This window comes from Musca domestica, unplaced genomic scaffold (genome assembly GCF_030504385.1).
Source record: "Musca domestica strain aabys unplaced genomic scaffold, Musca_domestica.polishedcontigs.V.1.1 42, whole genome shotgun sequence".
In the NCBI taxonomy this organism is placed as follows: Eukaryota; Metazoa; Arthropoda; class Insecta; order Diptera; family Muscidae; genus Musca; species Musca domestica.
In genome coordinates this window covers 3,636,608-3,652,596 of record NW_026712329.1, presented here as the reverse complement: position 1 = coordinate 3,652,596, position 15,989 = coordinate 3,636,608, and positions in this window count along the sequence as shown.

The following is a 15,989-nucleotide window of genomic DNA, read 5'->3' as shown; positions in this document are numbered from 1 at the left end:
TAATGGTACGCAGGAAGGCAAAATATTATACTAATTTGAATATTATATCGGGTAACTGTCCCTGACACACAATGGACAGTGTTTTCGAATTGTATTAACAAACAAGAAAGGCTTTATGTTCGGTTGAGAACATTTGAGTATACCCAACGAATATATTTGTTGCTTGTACTAACGAGAACACATACGATCTTGAAATTTGATAAGTGAATTATTGATACCCATCTAAAACTTAGAAGCTGTAAGATCCGAGTTAGCTATTTTGATATTTTAATCAGGTAATTCCTAAAAACTGTAAGGGGAACATTATAAGCAGCTGATATTAATGTACAGTGTTCTATGTGTTTTAGTATAAATCAAAAAGTGGCGAATTCAATACCAGAAAAATACCAGTGGACATAAAAAGTAGAAAACTAAAGTTAAAAAATAAAACTTATTTTTATACCCTCCACCTTGGAAAGTAGGGTATATACTTTGTCATTCCGTTTGTAACATCCTTAAATATTCGTCGTAGACCCCATAATGTATATATATTCATAATTAGCATAAAATTCTAAGTCGATTTAACGATGTCCGTCTGTCTGTCTGTCCGTCTGTTGAAATCACGATACAGGCCACAATATTTGACATAGAACGCCAAAATTTACCAGAATAATTTGTATTGTGTGTAGAGTGCTTGGTATTGAAAATGAGATATATCGTCCACGTTTTGGTATAGTCCCCATATAACGGTACCTCACGATATACGGCATTTTGATGATTTTTGCCACACTCTTTCACGGATTTGTCTGAAAATTGGTATTTTTAGGTCAAAATGGGTCCTAGTTCGTATGGCGAAACATTGTATGTATAGGTCCACGATTTGGTGTACCCCCCATATAACGGTATCTCCAGATATGCGCTATTTTGATGGTTTTTGTCACATTTTTTTTACGGATTTGTCAAAAAATTGGAATTTGTTGGTTCTAGCTCCATTGACGAAACATTGTATGCATAGGTCCACGTTTTTGTATAGCCCTTTATAGCGGTACCTCCCGATATTCGGTATTTTGATGATTTTTGCCATATTCTCCCACGACTATGTCTAAAAATTGGAATTTGTTGGTCATAATAGGTTCTAGCTCCATTGGCGAAACATTGTATGCATAGGTCCACGTTTTTGTATAGCCCTTTATAGCGGTACCTCCCGATATTTGGTATTTTGGTGATTTTTGCAACATTTTCCCACGACTATGTCTAAAAATTGGTATTTGTGGGTCATAATTGGTTCCAATTTTTCCATTGTCCTAAGGTGGAGGGTATTAAAAGTTCGGCCCAGCCGAACTTAATGTTTTTTTACTTGTTTCTCCTTGTTTGTCGACTTCTACTCTTTAATCAATAAGAACATATTTTTGGTGACCTGCTCTTGTAAGGATACTGGGTTATTAGCTGGGTTTGCAATTAAAAAGTTTTTGATGCTTCCAATTTTGTCCAATTCGTCGGACCGACATAAGACCGAATTCTGATAATTTTGTCTCAGTATTTTTTTGTTGTTGTAAAGTTTTTTGTCTTTTGTTTGTGTGGTAACCTTTGTTGTAAACAGGTACAATGAAAATAAATGGAGTGGGTTTCTCTCTTTCTGTTATTGCTATTTGCTCTTGTCATTACATTATGACATGTTTCCGATTTCGATCCGAAAATTCTTAAAAAGTCGGCAGAAATTAGAAACGCGCACGATTTAACTTCGAACTGAACAAGGACAATTTGTTCGCTATGTAGTTTAACTAAATGGTTAGGGTAATCATTATGTGGTTTCGACAGTTCTTTTTGTGGGTAGCGTGTAAGCGCGAAATAAGGCTGGATTTTTCTGAACTTTCAGATAATTTCGCATATAGGAAACATTTGGGCGGGCCATTAGATATTGTGAATTCATCAGAAATTTGTATTTTATGTATAATATATATGAAACTAGAACAAGTATAAAAGCTATAAGTTCGGCATTTCGAACGAATTTGTAATTTTCAAAATAAAAAAAGAATAATAATAAAATAAAAACCGTTGAATATTTTGTTAAAATCTTAAAAATACCGAAGTAGCCGTTATTTTAGGGTCTATACGACAACGTGGACCTGCATAGGAAACTTTTGTCACAAGTATTTAAATACGAAACTTGAAAAAAAAATTCGATGAATAATGTAGCTAAAATCATCAAAATACCGAATATCGGGAGGTGCCGTTACATGGGGGCCATACCAAAACATGGACCTACATGACCCATTTTCAATGCCAAAAGTCTTGCAGACATAATATACATTTGAGTAAAATTTTATTAAACTACTTTATTTCGTTCGGAAGGTAGAGTGATTTCCACAGACTGATAGACGGACGGCGATCGCTGAATCGACATAGAATTTTATGCTGATGAAGAATATACATACTTTGCGGTCTAAAAAAAATATTTCGAGGTGTTACAAACGAAATGACAAACTTAATATACCCTCCACACTATAGTGGAGGGTATAACAAGTAAAAAAGCTGTATTTTCGGCCGGACCGAAATTTAAATACTCTCCACCATTTGGAATGAATTTGGCAATTCTCAAAAACAATAATAACCGTTAAAAATTCTGTTAAAATCTTAGAAATATCGAATGTAGCTATTATATTAGGGTCAATACGACGACATGGACCTATAGAGTTCGGAAGCTAGAGTGATTTCCACAGACTGATAGACGGACGGATATCGCTAAATCGACATAGAATTTTATGCTGATCAATAATATAATTACTTTATGGGGTCTAAAATGTATATTTCGAGGTGTTGCAAGCGTACGGACTTAATATACCCTCCCTACTATAGTGGAGGTTATACAAATATTTACTGTATGTCTACTGGTATAGCCCATTTAACGGCAGCTCATTGTTTTCGATATTTCAAAGGTTTCGTTTCCAATTTCTAACCAAATCAGCTATTGCTTCCTGATATGGCCAGTTAACAAAAAGTGAGCGGCTGAAATTAGCCTTAACTTCAAAATAGCTAAGTGCCAAAAAAGCAGCACGGCGTAACTTAGCTGGGGTTTCAGCAAACAAAAACAAATATTTATTTTGAGTTCTGCTTTGTTCTTAAAAATTTAACATCTTATGAAATACTACAAAAATTGTGTTTTTGTACATTTTATATTTTTAAAAATCCACTTCCTTGCACATTAAATCTGAAATCGGATGAAAAACATATATGGGGGCGATATTCAATCTAAAAATGAAATACCAAATAAGCTCTAAATACGAATTTTGTAGGATTCACATGTTGATTAATTGAAAAATTATTAAACTGTTAATGTAATTTTTTCTATAGTTGTTAAATTTTGCTTATGAGGTAACAACCACTTGCTAATTGCTTCATGAACGTGGATTTCCTTACATCTTGTTATTACATTTATTTATAAATTTGTTTCTACCAATAATAATTAAATTATTTCTTATCACCGTTGAAGCATTGTGATATATTACATAAATTCTATCCAATTAAATGTATTATTTTCCGTTTATTTATGGAAAGGTGTGTAAATCTATGTTCACTAAGAGAGAAGACATTGTAAAAATGGCCACCAACAATATTACAATAAAGGTGTGAAAATGGGAATCGTTGATGTTGTTCTCGAACGAGAAATAAAATAAATATAGTGATACTATTACATTCTCTTTTATGTTTAAAGAGAAACCCAAGCTAAATCAAACATTTACGGACAGCACTATCCCATATCTATTGACTTCGTTACCAGTGTGTCAGCATATGGCATAAATGGCTATCAGTTGGCTACTGCCTGTCTTCACATCACTCACACCAAATTCTTACTATACCCTCTATTCGTTGTAATAAACGTTGTCCTTTTGCGTTTAGTCAAGAAACAATAAAAGTAATGACAAAGAAATAATGAAATATTCTTTTAATGTCCTCGATAACATTTTTACTTTCAGATGATTCGGAGGCTACATTAGTTGATCTGCGATAATAAATGAGTAATTTTTCCTTATTAAATTTATTACAGTCATAACAAAGATGTATGATTGTCATTAACTTGCCTCATCATGTCTGGGGGTGCATTAAATATTAAGTTTGTATCATATAAAAATGTAATGTCTACAGAAATTGGGTATTTGATGGTATTTTTACGTCAAATTGAAGTAAGGAAAAGTAAAAGTTATAATGAAAATATAACTAACTTTATATTCACAAAAGTCTGTCATTACACATATATACATTCAAATAATCATCATTTCCCCCACCAACCACTATACAAAATCATAAATTGCCTTAAGTCTATAAAAGGTTAATAGTAACCTGTGCACTCACAGTTTATCTCCCCCCCTGTGCGCTCACAGTTTATCTCCCCCTTTCAGATATTTTCAAAAGGATTATCTATAATTTAAAAATTTAAGAGATCTTGTTGGAATCGATTTTTTGGGACTTCAAAGGTATTTTATTGATTGACTATCTGCAAAAGGGTTAAACAATAAATTCAGAGTACTATTGCAACCTTTTGGATCAATTAAATGTACAAATTCGAGTAAAAGGTCCTGGCTTACAACAGAAAAAAAATAATTTTTCATCAAGACCACGCCCCAGCGCACAAGAGTGTTTTAACAATAGCTTAAATTAACGAATTAAAGTACGAGTTGCTTGACCACCCACCTTATTCTCCTGATTTAGCTCCCAGTGACTTTTACTAACTCCCAAATCTAAAAACAAAATCCTTGCTGGCAAGCGTTTTATCTCAAATAAAGATACAATTACAGTTGTAAACCGCAATTTTGAAGACCTTGAGGAAAACTGTTTTAATTAAGGGACAGAATCGCTAAAAAAGCGTTGGACTAAGTATATTGAAGTTTAAGGAGACAATATTGAAAATAAAAATATTTTTGAACAAGTAAAAAACATTAAGTACGGCCGGGCCAAACTTTTAATACCCTCCACCTTAGTGTAAAGAAAACATTAGAGCCCTTTATTACCCACCTATACCAATTTTTAGACATATTCATAGGAGAATGTGCCAAAAAACATCAAAATACCGAATATCGGGGAATACGGCTATATGGGGTTATACAAAAACGTGGACCTATACATACAGTGTTTCGCCAAAAGAGCTAGAACCCATTAAGACCAACAAATACCAATTTTCAAACAAATCCGTGAAAAAATGTGACAAAAGCCATTAAAATGCCGAGTATCGGGAGGTACCGTTATATGGGGGCTATACCAAATCGTGGACCTATACATTCAATGTTTCGCCAATGAAGCTAGAACCCATTATGACCTACAAAAACCAATTTTCACACAAATCCGTGAAAAAATGTGTTAAAATTATCGAATTACCGAATATTGGGAGGTACTGTTATATGAAGACTATACCAAAACGTGGACCTATACATACAATGTTTCGCCACCGAAGCTGGAACCCATTATGACCAACAAATACCAATTTTTAGATAAATTTTTGAAAAAACGTGGCAAAAATAATTAAAATACCGAATATCGGGAGGTACCTTTATATGGGGGCTATACCAAAACGTGGACCTATACATGCAATGTTTTGCCACACGAACTGGGACCCGTTATGACCTACAAATACAAATTTTAAGACAAATCCGTGAAAAAATGTGGCATAAATTATCAAAATACCGAATATCGGGAGGTACCGTTATATGCGGACTATACCAAAATGTGGACCGATATATCTCATTTTCAATACCAACCATCCTAGACACAATGCAAATTGCTCTGGCGCTCTACGTCTAATAATGTGGGCTGTATCGTGGTTTTAACAGGCGGACAGACAGACAGACGGACATCGTTAAATCGACTTAGAATTTTATGCTGATTATGAATATATATGTATACTTTATGGGGTCTATGACGAATATTTAAGGGTGTTACAAACGGAATGACAAAGTTAATATACCCTCCTTTCCAAGGTGGAGGATATAAAAACTAAATTTTCCCTAGTTTCAATAAATACCGCATTTGCTTCCAGGTTAAATTCTGTTGAACGTTCATCCAATTTGGCTGGCATTACATATTTTTACAATAACCGTCAAATCGGATGAAGATATATTTGGCTGGTATTACATATTTTTACAATAACCGTCAAATCGGATGAAGATATATATAGAACCGATATCGCAAAAATTTGCCAGAGAATTCCTGTGGTACAAAATATCATTGCTGTGGAGTGCATATTCCGAATGAGAGGGACTCAAACAACAAATCGAATGAAACATATATATGGGAGCTATAGCTATATCTAAATCGATTTTCACCAACTTTGAAGTATGGGCTCTAGGCCGAATTCTGTCGTATGTGCAAAAATCCACTCCATTTGGTCACCCAATTTGGTGCACAATAAACGTCAAATAAAGATATATGTGGGAGCTATATCCAAATCTGAACAAACCTCGATGAAATTTGGCTGAGGTATTTCTGGATAATTTAAGATATCTGATTTGAAAAATCATTGTGTGGAGTGCCGAAATACATTCTATTTGGAGGACCGTTGCGCATTTGGCGTACAATAAAATTTAAATCGAGCGAAAACATGCAACACTACAACACTATCTATGTGAGCTTTATTTAAATCTGATCCGTTTATCGCCAATTTCAATAGGGTTTCTCCTTGGTGCAGACAAATGATTTGAGGAAAAATTTATCTTAATCAGACAATAAATGCGACCTGTGATTTGTTTACATACAATGAATGAAATACATGGACAGACGGACGGACGACCGATTCAGAATGTGATTCCATGAAGATTATCAAAAGGAACTATTACTAAATAACTATATTGTTTCCTTCAGCGAGTTAAAAGCAAATGCACAAAGGCATTATGCCCTGTACCACAGTGTAGCGTAAGGTATTCAAATTCAGTTTTGTCCTCGCCAATATGCTGTCCTTTTGCGCGGCTATGGCTCGTCAGATGGGGATGGGTTTCGCCACTATCGGGCATTTCGGTTGACAAAATAATATGAAATTCATACCTCCTCAGCCGTAATAAGCATTTTATAACAACGATGTTCGGTGCAAGATACCAAATGCAGATAAGAAATTCCTCTGGCAAATTTAGTCGACATTGGTTCAGATTTGAATATAATTCTTAAATGTATTGTGTACTATATACAGGGTGAGATGAAAAAACTGCAACCAAATTCAGACTGCTGTCATTTCTATGCCACTCGTCCAACAGCTGTTAAAATTATTCTAGTGACAGCTCATAATATTATTCAGAAAAGAGTTATTCGTAATGGTACTCGAGGGTGACTTTTTATATAAAATATCCGGATACCAATCCGTTGGACTATTGCGTCTGGAGTATTTTGGAAAGCAAGGTTGGCACTAAAAATACCTCAAAATCAAGCGCTTCACCGGGAATGGGCCAAAATACCGCAGAGCAACACTCGGACAGCGTGCAACGGTTTCATTGGCCGTTTGAAAGCCATAATTCGTGCCAAAGGTGACCAATTCGAACAAATCTAAACTTATTCCAAACTTTGATCCTACTTCCGACATTTTTTGCTTTCATTCAATAAAATTTAAAAAAAAATTAAAAATTGTATTGTTTGATTTTGTTGCAATTTTTTTTATCTCACCCTGTATATAATATCATCCCAAATTTTATCTCTTTGGTGCCTTCGATCGAATTTAGCCTTAAAGCAAATAAGTTTAACCGCAATGCTATTTGGTACGAGAGGTCACATACAACATAAAAGTACCTCAGTTAAATTTATCGGAAATTTATTAAATTTTTATATAATGCTTTCATATGTTTCATCCGACTACCAATTTATACCTCTATATACCCGTACTATGCAATCAATAACGATCAAATAAATTCGCTATATAAACCTTTTTTTGTTACTTGTAGCTCTACTAAATATGCGTGGAGTAAGGTATCATTAAGTTTTAACTTGCTAGGTATGTGTAGCCTCCATGATGACATGGAGAGAATATTGAATCTTTAATTCTGTTTGTAACTCCTCGAAATAATTTTGATAGACCTTACAAAGCATGTGTATTTTTAATCAGCATAAAATTCTTAGTTAATTTAATGATAAATCTCGATACTCTTTATTTTGGCAATATGTGTAAATTAATTGTTTTAAATGTATATAGAGTTCACATCTTTCGAACTACGAATAACATTATTATCTATTTGTTTACTGACATTATAAGCAAATAAAAAATGCAGTTGTCAATACTTGATGTTAATTTATTCCAAAGATTTATGAAATCGTTACAGGGAGTATACAATTGGCATAAAAATTGGCAATACCCTCAACGCTTGCCAATGCCTCTTTTTATACAATTAAATTTTTTAAATACTTCGTTACAGTATTGACAAAAAAAATTAAATGCTTCTTTCATTGATACAAATGTCATGTTTTGACCAGCCACAGCAAACGTTGCCATAATTTGCATTTCAAATGAAAAGACAATTCAATTATTCCAAAACTAATTACAGATGAAAATACATCTGAAGCGTGGTTGTATTTGAATAAGTCACATAACGAAATAATAAGGGAAGTTTATTATTAAAATTGATTGTTGATATACGAGTATTTAATTGAATTTTAGCTTTTAACAGTGTTTGCGTAGCAAAATGAAAATAAAAGAAATGGGAGAAAAATAAAAACACAATAAATTAATATTTTTTCCCACTGAGCAGTGGACTGTATATTTTTTTATAGGGTGGTTGTTCGTAGAACAATATTACCTTCGTACAAAGGGTTTTTAGCAGTAGAACGTAATCCTATGCTTGTTAGTACTCGTAGAGTCGGTAGAATACTGTAAAGGCGGCAATTACAAACGTCACTCCTTAGGAAATGTCATTACCTTTGACATTATATACGAAATACAAAGTCGTATTAAGAGGTAGTAGACATTACCTAAGGAGGAGAAAAATCACCCGTGTTACAAATATGTAATATTAACGCAATTTAATGAAAATTAAGTTTGAAATTAAACATTCCGCCGGCCTTTGCAACATTTCACCGTGTTGCAAATTTTACGTTAATGTTAGTTATTTTCATGTGAGCTCGTGGAGCACGATCGTGCTATGCCTCGAGGAGGAACTGATCGTATCATGAAAACAATGGACAAAAAAAATAAATAAAAAAGGTTGTTTTCAATTTTTCATGCGAGCTCATAGAGCACGATCGTGCAATGCCCGAAAAGGAACCGATCGTAACATGAAAACGGAAAGAATGTGCTCGTAGAGCAAGATCGTGCAATGCCTCGATAAGGTTCTGATCTGTTGAAGGTTGAACTCGTCGAGTCCAATGTGGCGAAACCACTGATAACGCCTGGAGGAACTCCAGGGACCGTCGAAGACGGATTTTTAGTTGCATCTTCTCCGAAGGAGGTTCTCTTCATCCGTGGTGTATGCCGTGGGCTTCAGGGATCAGCGCAGCCATCAAATCGTTGTTCCTTATTGTATATGGGACGTAATCCGCACACCATCATCGCAACCATCATTCTAAATTTTCCAACTCATATGAAAGTAGAGAGGAAGCGAAAATGTAAATAGGAACGAACTTTGGTCAGAATGACCACAAAACCGTAGGTCGTTTTCAACTGTATAGTTCGATGCTTCGCGGCTCTAACGCGGCCATCAAACTAAGTTTTTTCCAAATTTGTAGCGAAAAAGTAGAGAGGAGGCGTAGACGACGCGAAACTTCGACTATAACTAACTCCGTAGGAGTGGGAAAGGAGTTGAAATTGCCATCGGACGAAAGTGCCGTTGCCAATATTAAATTTCGCTCCTCACATTCGGTTACATTTATGTGAATTATGGATCGGTGATCCAGCAATATAAATAATTATAGATGCGTAGCATCTGCCTCAAGATTTGGCATTCAAAACATTCCCCGTGAACAATATGGGATGCCTCTTTGAAAACGAAATACAGACGGCCGTGTAGCCAATGTTTATGTGGGTTATTCACGTGGTAAATAAAAAAATATGACGAAGTTAACATAGTCGGTCGTTGACCAATATTTGCGTAGCAAGTAAAAATCAGAAGTGTAGGCGATGGAATCTTGAAGTTTTCGGTAGGAAAACTGACCTATGTATACCAAAACGTATGGAAAAATAGCGTCCGTATAGAAAAATGTGAGCAGTAATGACTCAAAGTCCCCAGTCGTAATCTTAATCTAAGGAGAATCCCTAAACAGAAGGTTGTAGAGGGGAGTTTGGCATGGGACCAGTAATGATCCAGCCGAAGACGGTGCTCTGCGCTATCAATGAACCTAGTACGTTGGTACGTGTACCCTGTAGCAGAATCTTCGGATAAAGATCTGCTCCTAGTAATAGGTCAACAGGACGGGAAGAAAAGGGATCAGGGTCGGCCAAACGAAGATTTGGCAATTGCGGAATGGTGTCACGTTTTAGAGAAAATGATGGCAGATTTTCTGCAATTGTCGGCAGAACCAGAGCATTAGTTTCCATTGTCTGCGTAGCATCCAATGGAGAACTGATACGAATGGGACATTGCTTACGGGAAAATTGTGAAACGGACCCACTAACCCCCGAGATTGAAGCTTGAACGTTATTCGCGCCTATACCCAATCTTTTTTGTATACGTTCAGAAACAAAAGATGCTTCCGAAGCAGGATCTATTAAGGCTCTAGCTGGGTACGTAGTACCTTTGTGCACAATATGCACCATAGCTGTGCCTAACAATATTTTTCTGCTCTGGGTGGTATGAAATACCTGTCGGTTTGAAGACCCTGATATAATAGTGGTAGAAGTAGTAGGTAGAATTACCTGATCTGAACTCCTAACATTTGAAGTCGTCGGAGACGATTGAGGCGTGGCCTCGATGTGTAACAGCGTGTGATGCCGTTTTTTGCATATAGTGCAGTTGTAAATGCTGTTGCATTTTGAAGATTTATGTCCGTGAGACAAACAATTAAGACAACAGAAGTGTTTCTTAACTGTGCTGATTCTTTCAGGAACTGAAAGTCTAAGGAATTTATGACAAACTCTTAGATGATGCCTTTGTCGTGAACAAAGGGCACATGATTTAGGCGAGGATGTATGATGAAACCTTGAGAAATGAGGGGCACTTTGGGCCGTGACGGAATTTGATGTATTCGTTGCACCATTCGTAGAAAGCGAACGTTTATCATTGTTTAGAGGTTCGACGTAATCGATGCCCCTAATGTCACGTAAGCAGGTCAGAGTTTGGATCCTTTCAGTAAGAAAGTGATCCAAATCTTTCCACGAAGACAAAGTAGATTTGTTCTTTACGCTTTGTTCCCAAAGCACCACGCAGTTCTTAGGTAACCTCTGAAGACACAGGAAAACTATAATAGGATCCCAGTCTTTTGACGACACATCATAATTAGACATGGATGACATACACCCGTTTATGCCTCTTTGTAATTTCTTTAACCCTGCACTAGTTTCTTTGTCTAAAACTGGAAGGTCAAAGAGGAGCTTAAGTTGGTGGTTCACCAAAATTCGAGGATTGTCATAAGTAGAAAACAAGGCACTCCATGCTAAGCTAAAGTTTTTGTGTGTAAGCGAAAACTTAGACACAATTTCATGGGCATCACCGCTAGTTTTGTTATTTAAATGGCATAAACGCTCGATATCGCTTATACCGCTATTATTTATATATATGGCAGAAAATAAGTCCCTGAACGTAGGCCAGGAAAGAAAATCGCCATTGAATACTTCGATGTCACAGGGTGGCAAATTTAACCTGTGACTGGAATTTTCATTTCCACAGGATGTGAAAGATGAATTTTGGGAAGTTTCAGATCGATGCGGAGCATTCGATGCGGTCGCTGTATCCTCGGAACGAGATATTGAAGTGTTACCTACATGAGATTTTGGTGTAATTACAGTAGGGGACTCAGGCGGAGCCCGTAGCGCGCCTAACTTTCTATTAATGGACGCTAAAACATTTAAAAAACATTTGTAGGCGACATCGTATTTTATGTCAGCGGCTAAAATGTCGTCCTCATTAGAATTTTTATCTTCATGTAGGTAATCGAGGCACTTTTCAAATTGGAATTTAACTTTATCCCATAGTGTTCTGACCTCAGCTCCTTGTAATTCTAGGATGTAAACATCGAGCTCTTCGTCCCGTTGGGAACTGAAATTGGCATCAAATTTTACCAAAGCATTAGTAGCTCGGATGAATAAATCCAAAGGAGTGAGTGGCATTTTGAATGCAAATCAGAAGCAAAACAAATGAATAATTTTTATTTAGACACGTAATGTCTTGTTTGAGAAACAAATGCAGCCGAAAAATACAGAACTGCAGCGAAAATACAAAAAATTGTAATTTAATTTGCACGAAAATGCGTAAAATATTTTTAGAACGACACGTAATGTCAAGAAATTCAATATTTATTTGATGAAAATGCACTTATTGTATAATAGTCGTGGACTATTCCCAATATTAATTGAGGTTTAACGTGATTAAACCACAAGAAGTAAAATATTATTATACAGAAACTCGAAAATTTTCAATTTTTTCTTTCAGTGTATTTTATATTGTTTACAATGTATCGTAAAATACACACAGTGCCTGGCAGGGTATCGTTAATACCACTTACCGATACAAAAATCTAAAGAAATGTGTAAAAAGTCGAAAAACTCAAAATGTGACGAAAATCACTAAAGTCGATGGTAGGGTGCACAGACCGTTAGTTGTGCTCTTCCAATCGTTCAGAATAAAGCAAGAAACAAAACAGCTTTTTCGAAAGAGTTTACAAAAATAAATAGTAATATTTGTATTAAACGTTATTTAATAAAATATTACTATGCACGTATATGTATGTCTATACCGAATGTAGGGTGTATTGTATCGGAGACACAAGCAAAATTTTATTATTGGTTGATATTCGAAGAAATCAACACAAAATTTTATTGCAAATGGCACTTTCAATTTTTCAATAAATATATTATGATAAATGATCGTGAACACACCTATTGTATGTGATCAGCTATCATTTATCAGTGAGTGTCACTATTGTTATTTACACGAATATGTAAATAAAGAGGAACCAACAATCAGCAGTAATGACAACAAATATTTTTTTCTGTTGTTGTTGTTATGTTTAACTACTTACATGAAGATGTAAAACACAATAAGCGCAACGAGAAAAGAAATTACAAATATAAAAGAAATATGCCAAAAATGTAAATAGGCAATGAGAAAATATGCAATTCTGTGATTGTGGTTGTGAGTGTGTGTTTTGTTGGAAACAAAAATCACTTTGACACTATTTTGTTGTTGTGATAAATGCCGACGGCAATCTAATAGGAGACGGACGGACATAAAACTTGTTGAAAATGACCGAAGGCTTTGTTTTGTTTAATTAACACAACAATAACAATGTTTGGTATGTCACTTTAAACGTAATTCAGAGCGTACATACCTTTGTTGTGGCGGTTTAAATAAAATGAAAATAATTAAATAGATGTGATGGTGGTGATCGATGATCCCGTAGTTGTTGTTGACGACGTAGTCGTTGTATCCTCGGTGAGGCAAAGAGACGGATCGTAGAATCCAATGTTTTTGCTGCAAAACAGTCGTTCCTTTGTTGTTTTTCCTCGTGAAGGAAGGAGACAGATCATAAAATCCGGGTCGATCGGACCAATGTTTGCGTAGCAAAATGAAAATAAAGAAAATGGGAGAAAAATAAAAACACAATAAATTAATATTTTTTCCCACTGAGTAGTGGACTGTATATTTTTTATAGGGTGGTTGTTCGTAGAACAATATTACCTTCGTACAAAGGGTTTTTAGCAGTAGAACGTAATCCTATGCTTGTTAGTACTCGTAGAGTCGGTAGAATACTGTAAAGGCGGCAATTACAAACGTCACTCCTTAGGAAATGTCATTACCTTTGACATTATATACGAAATACAAAGTCGTATTAAGAGGTAGTAGACATTACCTAAGGAGGAGAAAAATCACCCGTGTTACAAATATGTAATATTAACGCAATTTAATGAAAATTAAGTTTGAAATTAAACAAACAGTATGCAATTAAAATAATTTAAGTGAAATACTGATTGATTATTTCATTCGCGATCACGTGGGTGGTATGGAAAAAGAACATTGAATTGTTTATTTCGCATTCGGGATTTTAGGGCCATAATTATTTTAAATATCGACTGTCAGCATAATAAATTAAAAAAATTTAAGCGAAATCTTCAACATTTGTGCTTCAATCCGCTATGACCGGACTTATTGATCTTAAAATTCTCAAAATTCTCCGTTTATTAAAACATATTTTGAGTTGCGATATGGTGGAGGTTCCGAAGTAGTGGGACAATATTGTTCTCTCGTTTTTATAGCGAGAGAAACTTATACTATGTTTTTTATACAGTAAATAAAAATGATCCTAAACGTCTTCGGTCCGGAATTGGAAGTGGTTCTGCAACTCGAGACCAGGTTAAGTACTCGAGAAACGGGATAAGAACACATGATTCAAGCACCACGAGGTTTTATTATACGGTTGCAAGAGACCTTAATAATTACTAAAGCACTACAAGCAACTAGGATACGATTGCAAGATATCTTGATAAGCACTCGAGCACTACAGGATATTCAAGGACACGGTTGCAAGTGACCTTAATAACTACTCAACTCTTAACTATATGGATATGCAAAAATGATAAAGGGATCCCACACGATCCTTCAAGGATATTTTCAGGATCCACAAAGATGTCCAAGACTTCGATGCAATGTTGGTTTACTTACAGAGGTCGATGTTGTCGTTTCAAGGTGTTGCATTCACTGTCACGATTCTGCCATCGAATGCCTTTTTATACCCGGTTCCACCGCGAACACGTGGGGAATTTGTTTACAAAAATGTGGTTATCACAACAACATCACATGTGCTCATCTCCGCCAATGGTAGTGATGAGTGGACACTGATCTGTTGTTGTGATAACGCTTCACTTACAATTAGTATTTTGGATGGATTTCTGCCGTCGCAGGTGCCAGATTTGGCATTTTATATAGGATATGTTTTCATTTTTGGAAAATGTTGAAATGTGCGATAGTGGATAGTGGACCGAAGCATTTCACTCCATTATTTTGGGATGTGCAATATTAAAGAAAATGGATTTTTTTTTAATTTTATGCGAATAATTTTTACTAAAAAAATTAACTTCTTGTGAGAGAGGTTGGCCAGAAGGAGTTGGCTGCCATATTCGATATCCACATCAGATCTCTGATTCAGAAAATTTTTAGATACATCAAATTTGGGGAATCGCTGGCCTGTTTCGTAATTTAGGAGAGATATAAGCATTAACAAGTAAAAAAGCAGTAAGTTAAATACCCTCCACCATTTTGGACGAATTAGCAAACTTTCAAAAAAAAAAAAAAAATAATAAGTAAATAAATAAATAAATAAAATCCATTTAAACTTTTGTTAAAATCTTGAAAATACATATCGGAAGGTGCCGATAAACGATATCGTGAATCTACGTAGACAATTCTCTTTAAGGGGGTAAAGTATTCACAAGGAAATCCTTGTGTGGAATTTCATACAATTCCATTGAAAAATGTGGCTAAAATCATCAAAATACCGAATATCGGGGGGAACCGTTATATGGGGGCTATACCATATCGTGGAGCGATATAGCCCATCTTCGAAATTGACCTGAATGCAGACAAAAGAGTGATCTGTGCAAAATTTTAAACTCCTATCTTTATTCGTTTAAACACTAGCGCGATTACAACAGACGGACAGGGCTAAATCGTCTTATTTTATGCTGATCAAGAATATATATACAGGGTGAGATAAAAAACTGCAACAAAGTTAAAAGCCATAATTTTTACATCTTTTTTAATTTTTTTTAATGAAAACAAAAAATGTCGGTAATGGCATTAAATTTTTTGAATAAGTTTAGATTGATCACGAATTATGGCCTTAATGTTGCTCTGTGGTATTTTGGCCCATTCCCGGCGAAGTGCCAACCCTGCTTTCCA